Genomic DNA, 10,343 nt, shown 5'->3' on the forward strand with positions numbered 1-10,343 from the left:
TCGGGTTAACCGGTTACCCCAAAAGTGTTAACCGGTTACCACTATTAAAAAAAGAAAAATTGAGAACTTTTAAAAAGCTGTAACTATTTTGAAATAAATTCTAAGTGTCCATATCATATTATGCATGCAACAGTCAATTGAACACTTTATATATAAATATTAACTAAGATTAAATTCCAATACCTTTGTGATCAATTTCTCGAGCGACTTTGAGCTATGTATGATTGAAACTTTGTGTGAATTTGCTCTATTGAAGTCTTGATCCATTCTTTGATGATTGACCCTGAACGTGCATCGTTGTCTTCATAAAAATACTCGAGAAGCCATGTCTTCACAAGCACTTCCCAGAAGGTCATCCATCTTAGTACTTCTCTTGCCCAAGCACGCTTGCTGCGGAGTTCTGATGGGATCTGATGCATTGGTGCCGGTATGATCGCACATGATATCCTATACGCTCTAATTGTATATATTTGATTTGATTTCTTTCACTTATTAACAACAAATAAATATAACAAATAATGAAATATTAATTTTCTCTTAATTTGTATGATTCTTTATTCCGATTAAAAACATGATATCAAGTATTTAAAAAATAGCAAAAATAGGTGCAACACAAGGACTTTCCATGAGGTCACCCATCCTAGTAATGCTCTCGCCCAAGCAGGCTGAACTGTGGAGTTCTGATGGGATCCAGTTCATTAATGTCGGTATTATCGCACCTAATAACCAATGCACTCTAATTGTATATATTTGATTTCTTTCACTTATTAACGGCAAAATAAATATAACTAAAACTGAAATATTTATTATCTCCAACTTATCCCGATTCGTTTACTCCGATTAAAAAATATTTAAGCAGGTATTTAAAAATAGCAAAAAGAGGTGCAACATAAGGACTTCCCAAGAGGACACCCATCAAAGTATTAATCTCGCCCAAGCATACTTAACTGCAAAGTTCTGATGGGATCATGTGATTAGTATTTATATGATCACACCTGATATGCAATACGCTCTAATTGTATATACTTGATTAAAAAATTTAAGCAAGTATTTAAAAAATAGAAAAAAGAGGTGCAACACAAGGACTTTCCAAGAGGACACCCATCAAAGTACTAATCTTGCCTAAGCATGCTTAACTGCGTAGTTCTGATGGGACCAAGTGCATTAGTACTAATATGATCACACCTGATATGTAATACTCTCTAATTGTATAAACTGGATTTCTTTCACTTATTAGCGAATAAATAAATATAACTAACATTGAATTGTTTATTTTCTCCTGATTTGTCTGATTCTTTTACTTCGACTAAAAGAAGAGAAAACGAGTATTTAAAATATAGCCTAAATAAATAGGTGTAATATAAAGACTTCCCCGGAGGTCATCCATCTTAGTACTTCTCTTACCCAAGCACGCTTAACTGCGGAATTCTGATGGGATCTGATGCATTTGTGCTGGTATGATCGCACATGATATCCTATACGCTCTAATTGTATATATTTGATTTGATTTCTTTCACTTATTAACACCAAATAAATATAACAAATAATGAAATATTTATTTTCTCTTACTTTATATGATTCTTTTTTCCGATTAAAAACATGATAACAAGTATTTAAAGAATAGCTAAAATAGGTGCAACACAAGGACTTTCCATGAGGTCACCCATCCTAGTACTGCTCTCGCCCAAGCAGGCTGAACTGCGGAGTTCTGATAGGATCCAGTTCATTAATCTTGATATTATTGCACCTGATAACCAATGCACTCTAATTGTATATATTGGATTTCTTTCACTTATTAACGACAAAATAAATATAACTAAAATCGAAATATTTATTTTCTCCAACTTTTCCCGATTCTTTTACTCCGCTTAAAAAACATTTAAGCAAGTATTTAAAAATTGCAAAAAGAGGTGAACACAAGGACTTCCCAAGAGGACACCCATCAAAGTGCTAATCTCGCTCAAACATGCTTAACAGTGAAGTTTTTGTGGGATCAGGTGCATTAGTACTTGTATGATCACACTTGATATGCAATATGATCTAATTGTATATATTTGATTTTGTTCACTTATTAACGGCAAAATAAATATAACTAATGCTGAAATATTTATTTTCTCCTACTTTGTCTGTTTCTTTACTTCGATTAAAAAAAATGATAACAAGTATTTCAAAAATAGCAAAAATAGGTGCAACACAAGGATTTTTCAGAAGGACACCTATCAAAGTATTACTCTCGCCCAATCAAACTTAACTGTGAGGTTCTGGTGGGAGCAAGTGCATTAGTGTTGGTATGATCGCACCTTATATACAATGTGCTCTAATTGTATATATTTTATTTCTTTAAATTATTAACGTCAAAATAAATATAACTCCGATTATAAAAAAATTAAAACTAGTATTTAAAAAACAACACAAAGACTTCCCAAGAGGTCATCCATCCTTGTACTACTCTCGCCCAAGCACGTTTAACTGTGAAGTTCTGACGGGATATGGTGCATTAGTCTGGTATGATTGCACTTGATATCCGATGCGTTCTAATTGTATATATTTGATTTGATTTCTTTCACTATTAACAACAAAATAGATATAACTAACACCGAAATATTTATTTTCTCCTACTTTGTATGACTCTTTACTATGAATAAAAAAATAATAATAAGTATTTAAAAAATAGAAAAAAAAGAGGTGCAACACAAGGACTTTCCAGGATGTCACCCATCTTAGTACAACTCTCGCCCAATCATTCCTATCTACGGAATTATGTTGCGATTCGATGCATTAGTGTTGGTATTATCGCACCTAATATCCAATGCACTCTAATTGTATATATTTGAGTTCTTTCACTTATTAATGGAAAAATTAATATAACTAACGCCAAAGTAGATTTTTTCTCCTACTTTGTATGATTCTTTTACTCCAATTTTAAAAAATAAATAATAAGTATTTCAAAAATGGCCAAAAGAAAGAGGTGTAACACAAGAACTTCCTAGGAGGTCACCCATTCTAGTACTACATTCGCGTAAGCACGCTTTACTACGGAGTATGATCACACCTGATATCCAATATGCTCTAATTGTATATATTTGATTTCTTTAACCTATTAACGACAAAATAAGTATAACTAACGCTGCAATATTTATTTTCTCATACTTTGTTCGATTCTTTTACTCCGATTAAAAAAAATGAAAACAAGTATTTAAAAATAGCACAAAGGGGTGGAACATAAGGACTTCCCAAAAGGTCACCCATCATAGTACTACTCACGTCCAAATACGCTTAAAAGTGATATTCTGATGGGATCAGGTGCATTAATGTCGGTATGAGCGCACCTGATATGCAATTCGCTCTAATTGTATATATTTGATTTCTTTCACTTATTAACGACAAAATAAATATAACTAATTCCGTAATATTTATTTTCTCCTACTTTGTCTGATTCTTTAACTCCGATTAAAAAAGAAGAAAAAAGTATTTAAAATATAGCCAAAAGAAAGAGGTGTAACACAAGGACTTCCCAGGAGTTTACCCATCCTAATACTACTCTCGCCCAATAACACTTAACTCCGGAGTTATGTTGAGACCTGGTGCATTAGCGCTGGTATGATCCCACCTTATATCTAATATGCTCTAATTGTATATATTTGATTTCTTTCACTTATTAACGGTAAAATAAATATAACTAACGCTGAAATATTTATTTTCTCATACTTTCTCTGAGTCTTTTACTCCAATTAAAAAAAATGAAAACAAGTATTTAAAAATAGCATAAAAAGGTGTAACAAGGATTTTCCAGTAGGTCACCCATCCTAGTTCTACTCTCGTCCATGCACTCTTAATTGCATAGTTCTGATGGGATCCAGTGCATTAGTGTTGGTATGATCACACTTGATATCCAATGTGCGCTAATTGTATATATTTGATTTGATTTCTTTCACTTATTAACAACATAATAAATATAGCTAACGCCCAAATATTTAATTTCTTCTACTTTGTCCGATTCTTTATTCTGATTAAAAAAAATAAAAATAAGTATTTAAAAAATATAGCCAAAAGAAAGAGGTGTAACACAAGGACTTCTTAGGAGGTCAGTCATCCTAGTACCACTCTCTCCCAAAAATGCTTACCTGATATGCAATGGGCTCTAATCGTATATATTTGAAGTCTTTCTTGTATTAACGGCAAAATAAATATAACTAACGCTAAAATAATTCTTTCACTTATTTAATTATGTACATTCAATTTCTTTATACTTTGATACCCATGTTACAATTATGTACATTATAGTTTTACATGAATTTTTCTTTCATTTAATTTATATTTTATAACCCATATTTCAATTATAAAAAATAACTCACCTCATTCATAATTTATTTTTATCAAAAGTTACGTAATTGACTATATTTTCAAGAGTTTATATTTTTTAATAACTCAATCTATTTTTTTAAATCAACACATTTTCCTTTGTCAATGTCTTTTTTACACTTTATCAACAACAAATTATTTTATACTTCTATTTTAATTTTCATATTTACTTATTTTTAATTTTCAATTGTTTTCTAATCAAGTTTCATTTAATCACTTATGTATTCAACAATAAAATCTATTTTAAATTAATATGAAATAACAATTAATATTTTATTAACTATACCCTTCTAACATTCTGGTCCGTACGCATGAATTTGTTCTTAGTTTGAAATTAAAGAGATTCACGCCCCGATAAAATAATTCATCTTCGACATATGAAATGAAAGAGAATCACGAATTATTATGAAATTATGGAAACCTATATCTCATTTTTAGAAATATTTAAGAATCATAATATTTTCTTTTAAGAAATATTAAAAACAATCAAGTTTTTATTTATTACCAAAATTAGAAGGATAATATTTCAATCAAGAATTAAAAATGAATCGGTCGTAATTATTATTATAATATGTTGGTGTAATTTGATTCCTTGTCGTCTGTATATAAATAACCATTTTGTCTATATGCATTTTAAGAATTTCTGTTTAGAATATTGAGTTGAAGAAAACCATTATGATGAGAGGAATCATTCTCCTAGTGGCTTTGTTTATTCTCTTTAACCAGAGCTATGGTAGATTTAATTTCTTTTCATTGCTCATATTTCCAGAGTTTATATTTAATTATGTTCTTTATTGAATATTGTTAATCGAATTTGATTGTCTATAATTTGATAGGACAAAAGACGTGTCAATTTGGAGTGGAATTGACATATGACTGTAGCAAGGATATTTCAATCTGCCCTACAGAAGTTGCAAAAAAATATGGGATCAAACCTATAAGTTGTGTTTGTCAGTATAATCCAACAATTATTATCAAATATTGCACATGTTCGGCTGCTTGTCCACCACCTGTGAAAGAAAAGAAGATTTTGTCTCTTTAATTTTATCATACACGAATTATCAAGTTTATCATTAAGGATAAATAAATTCAGAATATTGTGAAGTCTTATAATGTATTTCTAGATATTTCATTAAAAAAAATTTAGTTTTTAATATAATTTGTGTCATTCGGATTTGCCCATTTGTAGTATGTTTTGTTTTTCAAAATAAACTTTAAAATATTATATTTGTATGTTATTAGTACACAGTGCGCTATTAATTAATCTATTATAAATTAATACAAAGTTATGTTATTAAAATAATGAAAATTGGTAGTAGTTTATAACAGGTTTACCACATTAAAAAACATAAAATAATGAAAATTGGTAGTAGTTTATATCAGGTTTACCACATTAAAGTATAAAAGTGGATGAAAGATTGCGATTAAAATTAAGAAAATTGTCGAATTTGCTATTGCACGTAAGGTGTTTGAGAGGTGAGATATCTTGTCGATGGTGTTGAAGTTTGTTCCGGTTAAAGAGAGACGCGAAAAACTTCAAAGTAAACTCCTTTAATCCACTTAATCTTTGCTTACTTATGGTTGAATATAAATGATATGAAGAATATTGATGAACATGCTTGAATCTTGATGAACTTTGGATGATGATATGATTGTTGAATATGTTACTTGGATCTTTGCTTACTTATGGTTGAATATAAATGATATGAAGAATATTGATGAACATGCTTGAATCTTGATGAACTTTGGATGATGATATGATTGTTGAATATGTTACTCTAAGAATCTGTGATAAAGTCTTAGAATCTACCTTGTGAGGAGATATGGGTTTTATGCAAGAAACCAAGCCTCTTCGTTGATACGTCATACCTGTGAACTCGTGTCGAGAAGTTTGGGCAGATTATTCAGATGTGGCAGATTTTGGATATGTGACGTTGTCTTTCATGGCATAATAACAAAATCAATTTTCTCACGTGTCCTCTTAGTTTTTTTTGAAAATCCTAAAGTCTTGGAATTCCCTATAAGTATGAAAATTTATTTCTTTTTTTCATGCATCTCATTCAAACATGCATTCATAACCTGTACAGAATACAAAATGCTTACGCTGTCATCTTTCTTTGGCGGAAATGACGACGACTCACCACTGATACAATACCCGAGCTAACAAGACAAGAATCAGGGTTGATATCGAGTATGAGAACATTGTTGTCAAAGAAACATTTGCTCAATTCCAAGGCAAAATGGATATCTTACTTTGATCGCACCTGATATCCAACGTGTTCTAATTGTATATATTTGATTTGATCAATTTCACTTATTAACAACAAAATAGATATAACTAACGCCAAAATATTTATTTTCTCTTACTTTGTCTGATTCTTTACTCAAATTAACAAAATGATAACAAGTATTTAAAAAATAGAAAAAAGAGGTGCAACATAAGAACTTCCCAGGATGTCACCCATCCTAGTACAACTCTCTCCCAATCACGCTTAACTGCGGAGTTATGCTAAGATCCGGTGCATTAGTGTTGGTATGATCGCACCTGATATCCAATGCGCTCTAGTTACCTGATATCCAATGCGCTCTAGTTGTATATAATTGATTTCTTTCACTTATTAACGGAAAAATAAATGTAACTAACGCTGAATATTTTTTTTCTCATACTTTGTCCGATTCTTTTACTCCGATTATAAAAAAATAAAACAAGTATTTAAAAAAAAGCCAAAAGAAAGAAGTGTAACATAAGAACTTCCTATGAGGTCACCCATCCTAATACTATTCTTGTGCAAGCACGCGTAACTGCAGAGTTCACATGGGATCTGGTGCATTAGTGTTGATATGATCATCCCTGATATCAAATGTGCTCTAACAATATATATTTGATTTGATTTCTTTCACTTATTAACAACAAAATAAATATAATAATGCCGAAATATTTATTTTTTCCTACTCTGTTCGATTCTTTACTCCGATTAAAAAAATGATACAAAGTATTTAAAAAATAGCAAAAAGAGGTGCAACACAAGGACTTCAAAGGAGGTTACCCATCCTAGTTCTAATCTCGCCCAATCTTGCTTAACTGCGGAGTTATATTGAGATTCGGTGCATAACTGTTGGTATGATCGCACCAGATATCCAATGCACTCTAATTATATATATTCATGTCTTTCATTTATTAATGGAAAAATATACATAACTAACGCTGCAATATTTATTTTCGCATACTTCTTCCGATTCTTTTATTCCGAATAAAAAAAATAATGGTTTAAAAAATTGCACAAAAAGGTGGAACATAAGGACTTCCCAGGAGGTCACCCATCCTAGTACTACTCTCGTCCAAGCATGCTTAAATGTGATATTCTTATGGGATCAGGTGCATTAGTGTTGGTATGATCCAACAATTATTATCAAATATTGCACATGTTCGGCTGCTTGTCCACCACATGTGAAAGAAAAGAAGATTTTGTCTCTTTAATTTTATCATACACGAATTATCAAGTTTATCATTAAGGATAAATAAATTCAGAATATTGTGAAGTCCTATAATTCATTTCTATATATTTCAATAAAAAAAAATTGTTTTTAATTTAATTTGTCTCATTCGGATTTGCCCATTTGTAGTCTGTTTTGTTTTTCAAAATAAACTTTAAAATATTATATTTGTAAGTTATTAGTACACAGTGCGCTATTAATTAATCTATTGTAAATTAATATAAAGTTATGTTATTAAAATAAAGAAAATATGAAAATTGGTCATAGTTTATAACATGTTTATGACATTAAAGTATAAAAGTGGATGAAAGATTGCTGTTAAAAGTAAAGAAAATTTTGGAATTTGCCATTGCACGTAAAGTGGAAGTTTGTTCCGATTAATATTGAGAATGGCCGACGATTTTATCGAAGAGAGATCCGGAAAATTTCAAATTAAGCTCATTTAATCCACTGAATCTTTGCTTACTTAGGGTTGAATATAAATGATATGAATAATATTGATGAACATGCTTGAATCTTGATGAACTTTGGATGATGATATGATTGTTGATCATAATGTGTGAATTGTTGAAATTGATTGATGATTTGTTGAAATTGGACTATGACTTAGTTCCACCAAATTTAGAACTTCAATGTGAAGTTCTAGATGGTGATGAATATGAACTTTGGTGATGGCGAGAGAGTGAAGAAAAGAGAGAATTATGAGGAAAAAAAGTCGGAAAATAGTTAAAGAAATTAATATAAGTTAAGCCCAAAATTGTGAAAAATGACATTGTTGGCTCACAAGTTATTTTGTGACGATAATGATATTTTCATCTCAGTATCTGTGACTCTAAGAATCTTCATAAAGTCTTAGAATCTTTATAAAGTAGAATCTTCATAAAAGGGTACCAATAACAATTGGATTTTAAACCAATGTGCTGGTGACAACTAGACTCTAAAGAGATACCAGTGACAACTGGATTTGAAAGTCATGCACTGGTAATAACCAAACTTTACAAGTGATGATAGTGGAGAATGGACTTGGGATACCAATAACAATTAGATTTTTAGACAGCGTGCCAATAACAATTGGACTTCGAGACTAAAGATGTTAACAACCTGACTTGGAAAATGGTGTCAGTGACAACTGGACTTTGGATGCGAATGAAAATTGGACTTTGAAAATAGGGTACCAATTACAACTGGAATTTTAACAGATGCATGTTGGTAACAACCAGACTTTGGTTACCAATAACAATTGGAGTTTGCCGAGAAGTGCCAGTGACAACTGGACTTTGAACTGTGCCAATAACAATTGAACTTTGAATATCAATAACAATTGGATTACAAACAAATAGTGTCAATAAAAATTGGACTTTGAGATGATACCAGTGACAACTGGGTTTTGAAGATAATGTCAGTGACAACTGGAATTTAAGGATGTTGCCAATAACAATTGGGCTTTGAAATGATACCAATGACAACTAGAACTCAAGGATACCAATAACAATTGAATTTGAAAATAGATACTAGGTACAACTAGCCCTAGAACAAGATGTCAGTGACAACAGGACTTTGGGGGATACCAATAACAATTGGATTTTAAGCGATACGAGTGACAACTGGAATTTGGATATACCAATAACCATTAGATTTGCAAACAATGCCAATGACAACTAGACTTTGGAGAGTGCTAGTAATAACTGAACTTGGGGGTTAAGGGATAACAACCAACAACAAGACCTGAGATTAATACAAATGAGCACAAAGTACACTTCAGGCTATGCTTGATTTGATTTTTCTTTCATGCATGATATATGAATGGTCATGATATGCAAATTCTAACATTATGCAGACTGGGAGTTTATAGAGGCTTTAAGGAGGTTCTAAATCCTCAACACTGATAACTTGACCAAGTGATGATGATAGATGCATTCAAAGGAGGATCTATCAAGCTTGACAATTACAACTAGCCAAGGGGATCCTTTCGAAGGACTGGTGAGTTGTGCTCCATGGAGATCCTTGTTGTGATTATCCAGGAGAAGTCTTACAACCTTGAGACTTACGGGGAAACAAAGGTTTTCCTTTTAATATTCTCACATGTCAAAGCAAAATTATGTTTTTTTATGCTAAAGATTCTTTTTATGTTCAAAACTTTCATTATTAACAAATAAATGAGATTTTGCATAACAGAGAAAATCAGAGAAAAATAACAAATGATAGAGAATGATAGGCAACTTGTATTTATTCAAGAATGGTAGCACACAAATGGTGTAGCTCCATGGAATGCACAAATTTGAAAATGGTAATGGGAAGAGGTTTACATTGAATCACAATGACCACTACTATCCCTTATAACCATGACTCCACAAAATCTTGCTTCTGAAGGGAGCCGCTGGACTGATCTTCCGCCTTTGGCTCTTTTGTGTTGATCAGTAATGTATGATGCAATTTTTTCCTTTTGTCCCTAACTTTTGCCTAGACCGCCCTTTCAGGTTTTCAGA

General features: G+C 31.4%; 8 pseudogenes; all 8 read right to left on the reverse strand.

Annotated features, from left to right (window-relative positions):
• Positions 1-322: 322 nt before the first annotated feature.
• Positions 323-441, reverse strand: LOC127132830 (uncharacterized; annotated as a pseudogene).
• A 161-nt stretch (positions 442-602) lies between these two features.
• LOC127132791 (uncharacterized) lies at positions 603-721 on the reverse strand (annotated as a pseudogene).
• Positions 722-1,068: 347 nt separating this feature from the next.
• Positions 1,069-1,187, reverse strand: LOC127132800 (uncharacterized; annotated as a pseudogene).
• Positions 1,188-1,350: 163 nt separating this feature from the next.
• LOC127132778 (uncharacterized) lies at positions 1,351-1,469 on the reverse strand (annotated as a pseudogene).
• Positions 1,470-1,630: 161 nt separating this feature from the next.
• Positions 1,631-1,749, reverse strand: LOC127132820 (uncharacterized; annotated as a pseudogene).
• A 652-nt stretch (positions 1,750-2,401) lies between these two features.
• On the reverse strand, positions 2,402-2,519 carry LOC127132839 (uncharacterized; annotated as a pseudogene).
• A 4,271-nt stretch (positions 2,520-6,790) lies between these two features.
• LOC127132809 (uncharacterized) lies at positions 6,791-6,909 on the reverse strand (annotated as a pseudogene).
• A 187-nt stretch (positions 6,910-7,096) lies between these two features.
• Positions 7,097-7,215, reverse strand: LOC127132835 (uncharacterized; annotated as a pseudogene).
• Between the last annotated feature and the right edge of the window lie 3,128 nt (positions 7,216-10,343).

Source organism: Lathyrus oleraceus, chromosome 3 (assembly GCF_024323335.1).
Source record: "Lathyrus oleraceus cultivar Zhongwan6 chromosome 3, CAAS_Psat_ZW6_1.0, whole genome shotgun sequence".
NCBI classification, from domain to species: Eukaryota; Viridiplantae; Streptophyta; class Magnoliopsida; order Fabales; family Fabaceae; genus Lathyrus; species Lathyrus oleraceus.